The 13,583-nt window shown below is 41.6% G+C and overlaps 1 long non-coding RNA gene across 1 annotated transcript in view; it reads right to left on the reverse strand.

Moving 5' to 3' along the window:
* Positions 1-435: 435 nt before the first annotated feature.
* Positions 436-13,583, reverse strand: part of LOC126458175 (uncharacterized) — a 74,251-nt gene continuing 61,103 nt past the window's right edge. The window contains exons 2-3 of the long non-coding RNA XR_007585586.1: positions 658-827; positions 436-555 (exon numbers count right to left, since the gene is read on the reverse strand). This is a non-coding gene — a long non-coding RNA (uncharacterized LOC126458175). The remainder of the gene's footprint in view (positions 556-657; positions 828-13,583) is intronic.

Consider the following 13,583-nt stretch of genomic DNA (forward strand, 5'->3'; position numbering starts at 1 on the left):
AGTTGTTGCCAAGGATGTAAATGTCCCGATGGAAGGATTGTAGATGACTGTTATGCGATTCTCGATGTGCTCGTATTTCAGATTTACTCTGTATCCCTCACTACACCTTTGTATCCCACTGGACATTCTTTGTTTCTACTATTATTTCAAAAGTGTATGTCGGGTGGTAAACCAACATTAACGTTGTTTTGATTCGTTTGTGCTTAGCTGATAAATAATGTTGAATAGCAGGATTCTGAAATGAATTGGCTAGGCTTGACGACATGTAAATAAGTATTGAATATAGTAAAAACTCAAAGTCTGGAAAGAACTCTCTTTCTTGCTCTAATATATCAGATGCTGCACCAGAGCATTGGTGTATTTACTGTCGTAGCGGTGTAGGTGATGGATACAGTGGAAACTCCAAGTCTAAAAAAGGTTCTGCATCTTGACTTGATTTTCACTCCAGCATGTAGGGATCTGAATCATGGTATGTGTGCCTATGTGCTGACTTGATATCTGCTGTTGCTGCTGCTGCTCAGATGTATAAGACATTGTATCGCCTGCATCATGGAGCTGTTGAGTTGAAGGAGAAATAAAAGTTAAGTAAGTAAAGCACATACATACCCATACACTCACATAATAAACATTGAGAGAGAGAAATGGCTTAATACTTACAATCGAATGTGTGAGTTAGTTTCTTCTGCCGGGAGGTGGTAGATGTCCAGCGATACATCATCTATGAGAGAGCCTCCACATTAGATCATTTTCGGTTTATAGGAAGGATTATTGGAGTAAATAATGTTTTGTCCCCATTGATATCAAATTTACATCCCGTCAAAGCATATCTACAACAAAAATCAGTGTAAGTTAAATAATAGTAATTTCATCTATAAAAAATCTGTGTTATCGTTTTTGCACAGCTAGCTGAAAAACTGTGGTATGAATCAGCTATTACTACTTCTGCTACTACGACTAACTGGGAATCTGCTTCATAGTATCAGTCTACTTGCGCTACCCTAGTGAATTTACCACAGGACTTACTATTTGAGTCTGTGGAATGAGTGAACTATTACAGCAACCACTAGTAGTCTAGCAACTGCTCCGCATCAACCATATGTCTTGATATATAGCGCATATTACCGCATCTGGGAGGCTACTGCATGTAAACTCAATACCCACAAGTGTGTGTAATCATACCATGTCAGATACCTCTGGAAACCTAGATGTATCCAGTGTAAAAAGTTTCATCAGCCAGCAGTTCTAAGTGGTGATGTGGAGTGTTGTACAAGACAGAACAGCATAACCTAGCTATCATGACGATTTGCAGTCTTGGCCAGAAAATGACTTCCATCTCAAGCGTGTTGTTGAGGGAATCACACCTGCGTTAGTCAGAAACGATGTAGAATTCCTGTATAAACATGTGATATCTACAAGGTGACAATTATTGAACTATTTGAAATAAAATCGTCGTAACTTTTGAACAGTTTGTGTCAGGGCTTTGAAACTGTACGGTTGGCCGTGGGGCATGATGGGAGTTTGTATGGACTTCGTATGATTTGGATGGGTTCGTCAATAAGCAAAATTGGCGCATCTGGGGGACTGAGAATCCCCTTTTTCCGATCGAGAAGTCTCTTCATCCTCAGTAGGTGACTGTGCGGCTGCAATGTCCAATCATGGAATAATCGGTGCAATATTATTTGATGACACAGTGAATACCGAAGAGTACGTGAAGGTTTTGGAAGATGATTTCATCACCATTATCCAAAGTGATCCTGATTTCGTCAAGATGTGGTTCATACTAGACGGAGCTCGACCCCATCGAAGCAGGAGGGTACTTGATGTCCCAGAGGAATACTTTGGGGGCCGCATTCTGGCTCTGGGGTACCCAGAGGCCACTGACGGGCCTCGACTGGCCGCCATATTCTCCGGATCTGAATATATGCGACTCCTTTTTGTTGGGTTATATTAAAGACAAGGTGTACAACAATAACCCCAAAACCAATACTGAGCTGAAAAAGTCATTCGGGAGGCCATCGATGTCTCGGATGTTCCGACACTTCAGCGGGTCATCCAGAATTTCGCTTTTCGTCTGCGCCACATCATCACCATTGATGGAAGGCATATAGAACATATCATAACCTAAATCCTAATATCTGTAGTGATATTTACGTGATGAATAAAGTGAGTGCACGCCGTAGTTTGTAATTAATTTAAGTTTCTTTCATGTAGTTCAATAATTGACACCCTGTATGTCAGACAGTTAACTCACTGCGCGTCTTGTGTGACATTTCCGAAAGGGTGTATTGTGTTGGAATTTATTTTCAATAGAAAACTTGTGACACTTGTCACTGTCAATCAAAAGTGTTACTCTACGACGTCTGGAGTTATTTGTAGTCCTTGTAGGTACAAGAATTTCGCCCTACTTATGCCAAAATACAAACTTAGATCCACTCACTGCTTCAGTTACCCTAAGCAATAAAATACTAGAAATATACTGTCACGAGATCTATTCATAAATTGCCTATCTTTATTTTCCTTACGATGACAATGAGCTCCATGGCTCACAGGTCCAGCTGATGTTCAGCCTCACAGGACAGTACCATTAGAAATATGCTGGAGATGATAGATGTCTTACATTCAGCACTTACCGTTTATGTGAGGAATTGCTTAAAAAGTACAATGCTAGCCTGAAAACTAGATTGCCTTCTGTTTATAGGATGTATGACTAGAGTATAACGTATATTCTACTTCGATATCATTAGAGACAAAATATTAAAGCACACTAAATGGAGCATAAATCTGAAGTGAGCTTGTTGAAGGAGCCACATTGACACAGCCGTCAAATTCATCTGCTCTAAATACATCTGGGACACTATGGGACGTCTGAAATTTACAATATACGTGAAAATGATTTAGAAAACTTGTGAAAACGTGTAAGCTTGCAAAACCCGCACCCTGATGGTTTTTATTTGATGTACTTGAGAAGCTAGAATGACAATAGGTACCGAACGAAGTAAAATGTAAATGTCGTGTGACTAGGGCCCCCCGTCGGGTAGACCGTCCGCCGGGTGCAAGTCCTTCGATTTGACGCCACTTCGGTGACTTGCGCGTCGATGGGGATGAAATGATGATGATTAGGACAGCACAATACCCAGTCCCTGAGCGGAGAAAATCTCCGACCCAGCCAGGAACTGAACCCGGGCCCTTAGGATTGACATTCTGTCGCGCTGACCACTCAGCTACTGGGGGCGGACACCGAAGTAAGACACAGTTTGTTTGGATCATAAAAGGGACGTGTAGACCAGACGAAAGTTTAACGATATGGAGCAGGTTTGACACGAAATTTATCTGTTGAGACACAAATTTCTTAGGTTTTTCGACGTAAATTTAACGATTTGCTGTATGACTACTCTAAACCGTAAAAGTGCCACATTTCCAGGAAATATAAGTACCATTCCATGCCAATTGCTTAGGAGCATGAAAACCTTCCTTAACACAGGAGGGCCACACAGTCAGTTTCAGCATTCCTATAGCCTGGCGCACACTGTCGGCCTCGGCGTGCACCTTGCTGGCTCGATCGCCTGACATATATCTCAGGAATCTGTTTATTGTCCGATGCATTGTGAATGCATATAGCCAGCGCTGTAGGCTGCACTCTCCCGTTGATGTTCGAGTTTTTTCATCGCTGAATGACGTGCACACATAGGGTTTTCACCGCTGTTCTCATACAACATCGTTCGTTTCTGTCTTCAGCGCCTATACCATTTTTAATAAATTTTAATCAGATTGTCACTTCAAGTAAAGGTGTTTTACTCTCAATGTGATTGGTACACGTCTGGTACGTATACCTCGATGTGTGTGTTTGAAATAGCTGGAGTTTTACTATGGATAAGACAGCTTACTGCCTGTTTTAATAGCCACCACCACTAGTATACATGTATTTTTTGTGGTAAACTTTACACGCATAGAACCGAACATCACACTACGCAAATCATATTCAGAGGACATGTGTGCATCTCCTAAATTTTTAAATGTATGTATGGGTGGACAAATTGGTTACCTTAAATTTGGGACAATCCAGAATTTCCCGCCATTTTTCAATGAAGGTTAAAACTAAAGTGTGCTTCTCGCATTTTCAAATGTCCCCACCATTTCAAATTAGGCCAGGTATGTTATGACTGCATCGCCACTACAAACAACATACTAGTGGCTGAAATTTGAACCACTATCTCAGAAGACAGAGTTTCCCCCAATTCTTAACATTGTGCTAGTTGCTCTGTGGCTGTGGTGATGTCTGCACCTCACATTGTGCCGAGCTGCCTGTGGTGGTGGCCGTGCCCTGCCCAGTCAGCCCAGGCGCCGACACACAGTGAGAGCTCTGCTGCGAAACATGCGGTCTCATAGGTAACTCCAGCGCTGGCGGCTGTTCTTGGCATGATGTGAGATCCAGGAGTGGCCTGGGAGTAGTGAGAGCCCGTCTGCTGTGGTATTTGCGTAAATAAATACACAATGTTCCAATCCTATTTCCACTACATACCACATAGTTTTAAACTTAGGGCAAGTCAGCTCCTGGGTTTCAAACTTAGGGTGGAAACTGTTTAAACTGTGGCGTCAGAGAGAACACTGTTTAATCTTATAACAGGTGGGCTAGCAACACTATAAACTTAGGGCAAATGAACTGTAACATCAGGGAAATACCAATGACTTTGGACTTTTCTAGCATTTTGAACTTAGGACCAGATTCTATGCTTAGCACAAGTAATCTGGCAACCCTGCAGATTGTCCTAGTATCCCCAGATCGACCATCTCAGATTTAAGTGACCTAGCGACCACGTAGATTGTTCTAGTATGCCCAGGTCGCCCTCTTGGATTCTGACGTCACAGAGGCTGTCATAATATGCCAAGGTCAGTATGTTGGATTTTTAATTTCACACCAACAGAACAAAGTCCCCTCTTGAGTTTTTTGTGTTTTTGCCATTTTACACCTAGGACAATTGCCGTCCTTCCACAGTGATGTCATAGGACTGGGAGGAAGCCTGGCTATTTTGAATTTCCAATCACTTTATACATTGGGGAACTGGCTTACGTCAGAGGGGTGATTTATTGGTCTTGTCGGGTGATAGGGACATGTCAAAACCTGTTTCAGATATAGGAGAACAAGAAACAAAATTTATAAGGTTCAAAAAAGTTTTAATCAATACAGAAACTAAATAGATACATCAGGTTACCCTCCATTAGGAATGTGGGTGCACTCAGAGACTGCGATACGATTTTCAAATGATAGAACACAGCGATCAGTAGCCCTTTGTTTGCAGGTTTTATTTGGCAAATATAGAATTCGGCTAGTGCGTAGCCATTATCAATGCACTATTTCGTGGTATCAATCCATGTCAGTGCCCTGTTATTCGGGCGTCTGTCACAGCTCTTTCAGTATTAGTAGGCTTGAAAGAACTGTGACAGACACCCGAACAACAGTGAACTGACATGCATTGATACTATGAAATAGTGCATTGCCGAAATCTAGATTTTTCAAATAAAATCTGCAAAAAAAGGACGACTCATTGTTGTGCTACATCATTTGTAAAACTAAAAACATAGTAATAAATGAAAAGCACCAGTTTGCTTTGTTCTACAATATTACTTTTATTGCTAACCGGTTTTCGGCTTACAAGGCCATCTTCAGACATTTACTGAGTATTATCACCAAAGAAGTTAAATGTTAGCAGACAACATTGGAAGAGAAGTAACACATCTAGAGTGAAGTAGAAACATACAGTGAGTAACATTTTTTTTTTAATTGGTTGTGTATCACTCTCCATGTTCCATACCTCTTGATGCAGCCTTGTCTAGTACTAATTTTATCTTATTTTATTAGTTTTGTTTATTAATAGAAACTGTTATGCAGGCATGCTATTCCTATTTTGTGCTAAAGGTTTTCCTGTCAACCCCATTGTTATTTATGTACTGTTCAGTTTTTACTATTTCATTGCAAAGATGTTGCTTACTGTATGTTTCTACTTCATTCTAGATGTGTTACTTCTCTTCCAATGTTGTCTGCTAACATTTAACTTCTTTGGTGACAATACTCAGTAAATGTCTGAAGATGGCCTTTTAAGCCGAAAACCGGTTAGCAATAAAAGTAATATTGTAGAACAAAAGCAAACTGGTGCTTTTCATTTATTATTATAATGTTGTTCTACCAAGAACCGACGGACGATTCTGTTAATATGCTAAAAATATAGTATGAACTGTGCTATTTTTATTCCGCTATCGAAATAAAAATCGTTATATCTTTAATAACTTTATTGTACCACTGTACTGATGAACTTGGTTTGTTTTTTAATACATTAAGGCGCTGGCATGATGATTACAAATGATGTCTTTGAATCTATAAGCTGTCCACCCAGATGCAACGAAGAGCTTTTGAACGACGTCTGCTTGACAAAAAAATTATATTTTCTCTGTTGAACTAGGCATGTTTAATAGATTATGCTTTTTTCAAAAACACATTAACATACCTTAGGCGTTCTAAATAAAACTTTTACATGGACACAAAGTAAATGACTGCTTACATCTGTATATAATTTAATCACAACTCGATTGAGGACAGTGCTAAGTGGTTCTTCATTTCCGTTTAATACTTCGTCCTCTACTCAAGACAGGCGATTACCATATCTATCCACAATATAAAGTCCCAAACAAAAAGTTTGAATTTCCAATTAGCTGAAACGCAGAGCAGATTGAAGTATATATTTTAAAACTGAACTTTGGGTTAGTGAAATGGAACTGCAAATTTGCTTATTATGTACTTAAACTGAAACAACGTAATTTAGATTTGTGCGTACAACTTAAGTTCGAAGAAAGCAAATTTAGCACCACATTCGATTTTCGTCATGGAGTGAATTTGAAATTCATAGTTTTCCTGTTAGATTGGTTCACTACCAACCTATACAAAGAATATTTTGAGTTATATTCCCGCTTATTTTCCGACGGGATAGCATAGAACGTTCTTTGCAGTTACGTTTCTATTCACTCCATTGTCTCTATTCACCTTATTACTGGCGCCATTGTACTTATATTGTGAAAAATTGTGAAAATATTGTTTTGATAGAATCATTGCATGTGACGAATTATTTCTTTCTTTCTAGCGATTTGCGTGTCCTATGACTTTTTACTGGAACATTTTGGTAATTACTACGTCCTGTACCAATAAGGCCTTTACGCCGTGTATTAAAACTGGCGCATCAGGCATCACATTTTAGTTTCTGACTTCTTTACTAGTAACTCTGTCAGCAACACATTTTTCAGGCAGTACCCACATGTACCGTCGAATGTACCTACGAAATTATGTCATTGTACAACACGTAGTTCAGGAAATGACGTTACAAACACTGAGATGCGCGAAAAACACCTTTTGATTAGAACAGAGCGCAAATAACACGGCGTGTACACATTCAGTGTTTGCTAATGAGAGTACTTGGCGATTTCCAACATACCTTAAACATGATATCTAACCTATTCTAAACTTTTTCTCGCTTATATGCTTAATGCCAAATATTTAACACATTAAATCATCTGTAAAGTAACCAGAAGTTTGAAGATCGGTTATACGACTACACGAGCGTTCGATACTTTACTGAATCTGTTATGTACTGATTAGAAGATACGGTAGTAACCGGAAACTGCAGATAGACTCCCTGATAGAGTCTGTTGCAGTAGTAGCAGAAACGTTGTACTTTATTATATTGAGAGGGAGTCAAATACAGTATAACAACGTTATTAAAATGGATTCTGGCTTCAAAAGCCTACAGTCACGTAACTCAAATTGAAACGGATAAATTAGGCGAAAATTATAATTGGAACAGGAGTTAAACAAGGGGACCCAAGATCACCGAACTTATTTAGACCTACTGTAAAACATGCCTTTAGATGACTAGACTGGGATGAAAGAGAAATGACATTTGTAGAAAACAAATTAAACGAGATACGATTTTCAGACGAGGTTATACTTTTCCACAGTTAGTCGAGATGAAGTATAGAAGATTCTCATGAAAGTGAGCACTGTGAGTAAACAAGCTAGCCTATACGATAATGTACCAAAAACAAAATTCTTGAGTAACGTCCTAGAAAAGAAGAACCACCGATACAGATAAATAACACCTGACGTCATTACACAGAATGTAAAGAAGATATAAAATGCAGACTGCAAAAAACTGAAAAACAGAATACCGTTTCAAATGTTAAGAAGTCTTATCTGAAGGTATTTGTGTGGAGTGTAGCCTTGTATGACAGATAAACGTGGACGTTAAGTACTTCAGACAGGAAGAGAATGGAAGCTTTTGAAATGTGATGCTACAGAAGAATACTGAAGATGAGATGGATAGATCATGTAACGAATGAGGATGTATGAACAAAGTTGTTGAGAAAAGAAATTCATGGCATAGCTCAACTAAAACAAAAGGAACGGTTGATATGACACATTCTGAGACAAGGAATTATAAGTTCAATATTGGAAGGGGTGGGGGAGGAATTGTAGAGGAAGTTCAAGAGATGAATACAGTAATCAGGTTTAAAAGGATGTGAGCTGCAATAGTTATTCGGAAATGAAGAGGCTTGCACGAGATAGAATAACACGGAGAGCTGCGTAGAACCAGCCTTCGTATTGAAGACCACGACATAAATAACTTTATACAAGTCCTGTAACTCACCAACAGTCAGCACTTGGTAACTGATGTCCACACTAAGAATACATGGAAACAGCATCCGCACTTTAGATCTCTTATTGAGGGAGATGTATCGTTAAGTTAAAGAAGTAAGATCATCAATTTGTGTATCAAACGTGTGCTTACAGACGGCTCTCAGACATAGACTCTCACGCATAAGGACGAAAATAAAATTAGACCCAGAGGCCAGTGGAATGCTTTATCTGACATAAACGCACGGTCATATGACGTCACAAAAGACAGAAAAACAAAAACTGCCGTGTCAGACACTCAGGACCACACGGAGCCGACTGGCCACTGTGTCATCCTCTGCCATATTCGTGAGTAAAAACAGGACAAATAGTCAAGATATTTATATTTTTCATCTCCAAAAGTGTCCTATTACTGGAAGCATAGGCGTTTACGATCCATGACATGTCCAAAGGTTTCCATGTACAAGAATGAACGGACCCGCAAAATTACAGACCAATATTCTTACATCGATTTTCTGCAGAATTCATGAACATATTCTGAATTTGAATTGAATAAATTTTCTTGAGACCGAAAAACTAATGTCCATGAATCAGCACGGTTTAGATAGCATCGCTCGTGCGAAACTCAGCTTGCCCTTTTGTCTCGTGACATACTGCGAACTATGGATGAAGAGCAACACACAAATTCTGTATTTCTAGATTTACGAAAAGCATTTGACACTGTGCCCCAGTGCAGACTGTTAACGAAGTTACGAGCGTGTGGAATATGTTCCCAGATATGTGAGCGGCTAGAAGACTTCTTAAGTCATAGAACACAGTATGTTGTTCTCGCGGCGAGCGGGTGTCGACAGGACTGTCCCAGGATGTTGTGATAGGACCGCTATTTTCTCTACATACGTAAATGATTTGGCGGACAGTGTGGGTAGCAATCTACGGTTGTCCTCTGATGATGGTTTGGTGTATGGGAAAGTGTCGAAGATGAGTGACTGTAGGAGGACACAAGATGACTTACACAAAATTTTCTGCTTGGTGTGATGAATGGCGGCTGCCTCTTAATGTAGAAAAATATAAGTTAAAACGAATGAGTACGAAAAACAAACCCATAATGTTCGGACACAGTATTGCTAGTGTCCTGCTTGACACAGTCATGTCGATTAAATATACGAGCGTACCGGTACTGAGCGATATGAAATGGGACGGGCATGTGAGAACTGTGGTAGGGAAGGCCAATGCTCGACTTTGGTTTATTGGGAGAATTTTGGGAAAGTGTGGTTCATTTGCAAAGGAGAACGCATAAAGAACGCTAGTGCGATCTATTCTTGAGTACTGCTCGAACGTTTGGGATAAGTTCTAGGTCATATTAAAGAAAGACGTCGAAGCAGTTCAGAGACGGGCTGCTAGATTTGTTACCGGTTGCCTCGAATAACACGCAGGTGTTAAGGAGATGCTTTGGGAACTCAAATGGGAATCCCTGGAGGGAAAGCGACATTCTTTTCGAAGAACACTACTGAGAAAATTTAGAGAAGCGGCATCTGAAGCTGACTGCAGAACGATTCTGTTGCCTCAAACATAAAAGGTGTACAACTTTGCTTCCGCCGTTTTTCCCCAACATTTGAGGCTTTAATGAAACAAATTGGTTACATATGTATCATTCAAAGTATTTTCCATCGCTGGCCACTACTTTATCCCATCTTTCGGGCAGTGTACGAATCCAGCGTCGAAAAAATTGTTCATCTTTAGAAGCATCCACGAATCGATCCAATTTGTGACTTCTTCATGAGATCTGAAGTGTTGGTCAGCCAGGCCACGCGCCATTGATCTAAACAGGTGATAGAGGAAACATGGTCTGGAGAATACGACGGGTGGAGTAGGACTCCCCATTTTAACGTTTCCAAGTATGTTTTGACCTCTTTTGCAACATGGGGTCGAGCGTTGTCGTGCTGCAAAATCACTTTATCATGCCTCCCGCTGTATTGCGGCCGTTTGTCTTTTAATGCTCTGTTAAAACACATTAATTGCGTTCGATAATGAGCACCTGTGATAGTTTCGCTTGGTTTTAACACCTCATAGTCCGCGACGCCGAGCTGGTCCCATCAAATGCAGAGCATGATCTTGGAGCCGTGAATATTCGGTTTGGCCGTCGACGTGGAAGCATGGCCGGGATATCCCCATGATTTTTTGCGTTTAGGGTTATCGTAATGATCCCATTTTTCGTCCCCGATCACAATGCGATGCAGGTATCCCTTCCGTTTTTGCCTCTGAAGCAACTGTTCACAAACACGCAAACGCCGTTCAACGTCTCTTGGTCTCAGCTCACACGGGACCCAAGTTCCTTCTTTCTGAATCATGCCCACAGCTTTGAGACATTTTGAAATGGCTTGCTGTGTCACTCCCATTAATCGTGCCAATTCTTCTTGAGTTCGGCCTGAGTCTTCATTCAGCAATGTCTCCAATTCTGCGTCTTCGAAAACATTCTCTCTTCCACCACTACGCCGGTCTAAGAAGTTAAAATCACCGTTCTTGAAGCGTTGAAACCACTCATGACACGTTCTTTCACTGATAGCGTCCTTACCATAGGTAACTGAGAGCATTCGATGAGACTCAGCCACTGTTTTCTTCATATTGAAACAAAACAGTAACACCTACCGCAAATGACGAGAATTAGGCTCGCAAACTGACATTTTCAATCAAGAACAACTTTATGGCGCAGACACAAATCGACTAATGTTTGAATGAGGTTATGTTGACCGAGGTCCAAGCTAACTGCCAGACGTCTGCGATCTGCTTGTACATCGTGCGTTTGGGTCGCGAGGATAAAGTACGAAAAATTAGGGCTCATACGGAGGCATACAGGCAGTCGTTCTTCCCTCGCTCTATTTGCGAGTGGTGCAGGAAAAGGAAACGACTAGTAGTGGTACAGGGTACTCTCGCCACGCACCGCACTGTCGCTTGCGCGGTATGTAACGTAGACGAAACGCTGAGTCGGTTCTCTGACGTAGGCGACCGTCGCGGCCTCATCGCGTCCCGGAACTGCCGGCTTATCGCTCTGCTGTTTTGCTTTCTTTGGTGTTTAGCCACCAGAAAACTAAGGCCTCGTCACAAAACGGACACTGTTCAGCCTTTCACACACGCAGTTTCTAATCTGTAACCCAACGGTTCACTTTGGAATCGCGAACACAGCTATTACAGAAGGAAATTACGAGTTCGGATTACTACTTTGTCAGGTTTCCATAGTGTCTGACATATCTTGTTTCCTTTAAAAACTGATAGCCTGTAAAACGAGGAAACAATCCGTTATTATTAAGTATAGTTGCATGAATAGGACTAAAAAATAATGTGTTCATTAACGTTAACACTGAACACACACACTCATTACACACTGAAAAGCCATAGAAACTGGTACACCTGCCTAATATCTTGTAGGCCCCCCTCGATCACGCAGAAGTGCCGCAACACGAGTGGCATGGACTCGACGAATGTCTGAAGTACGGTAGTGCTGGAGAGAACTGACACCATGAATCCTGCAGGGCTGTCCGTAAATCCGTAAGAGTACGAGGGGTGGAAATTTCCTCTGGACAGCCTGTTGTAAGGCATCCCAGATATGCTGGTGGCCAGCGGAAGTGCTTAAACTCTGTTCCTGGAGACACTTTGTAGTAATTCTGAAAATGTGGGGTGTCGCATTGTCCTGCTCGAATTGTCCAAAACCGTCTGAATGAACAATGGACACGAATGGATGCAGGTCATCAGACAGGGTACTTAAGTACGTGTCGTCTCTCAGAGCCGTATCTAGACGTATCAGGGATTCCATATCACTCCACCTGCACACGCCCCACACCATTAAAAAAGATTGGTTCAAATGGCTCTGAGCACTATGGGACTTAACATCTATGGTCATCAGTCCCCTAGAACTCAGAACTACTTAAACCTAACTAACCTAAGGACACCACACCATTACAGAGCCTCCACCAGCTTGAACAGTCCCCTGCTGGCATGCAGGGTCCATGGACTCATGAGGTTGTCTCCATACCCGTACACGTCCATCCGCTAGATTGAATTTGAAACGAGACTCGTCTGACCAGGCAAAATGTTTCCAATCCTCAACAGTTCAATGTTGGTGTTGACGGGCCCATGCGAGGCATAAAGCTTTGTGCTGTGCATTCATCAAGGGCACACTAGTGAGCCTTCAGCTCCCAAAACCCATATCAACGGTGTTTCGTTGAATGGTTCACACGCTGACACTTGTTGATGGGCCAGCATTGAAATCTTCAGCAATTTGCGGAAGGGTTGCACTTTTGCCACGTTGAACGATTCTCTTCGGTCGGCGCTGGTCCCGTCCTTGTAGGATCTTTTTCCGGCCTCGGAGATTTTGGATTCCTGATATTCACAGTACACTCGTCAAATGATCCTACGGAAAATCCCTGGTTCATGGCTACCTCGAAGATGCTGTGACCCATCGCTCGTGCACCGACTATAGCACCACGTTCAAATTCAATTAAATCTTGATAACCTGTAACGTCACGAGTCAATACGCAATAGCATTTATTGCACTACTTTGCAGTACGGCTCGTAGCTTTGGAGCCGTTGGCGGTGATAGAAACAGCCGCTTGTATCTTAGCGTGACTCATTCACACCTGTCAAATGGTTCAAATGGCTCTGAGCACTATGGAACTTAACATCTGAGGTCATCAGTCCCCTATAACTTAGAACTACTTAAACCTAACTAACCTAAGGACATCACACACATCCATGCCCGAGGCAGGATTCGAACCTACGACCGTAGACGTCGCGCGGTTCCAGACTGAAGCGCCTAGAACCACTCGGCCACTCATGTCGGCTCACACCTGTCGCTAGCTTAGCTGTGGGAAGCGGTACCTGTGTCAGTTCGAGCGACAGTATATTCAAGCCC

The sequence above is a fragment of the Schistocerca serialis genome, chromosome 2 (genome assembly GCF_023864345.2).
Source record: "Schistocerca serialis cubense isolate TAMUIC-IGC-003099 chromosome 2, iqSchSeri2.2, whole genome shotgun sequence".
NCBI lineage: Eukaryota > Metazoa > Arthropoda > Insecta > Orthoptera > Acrididae > Schistocerca > Schistocerca serialis.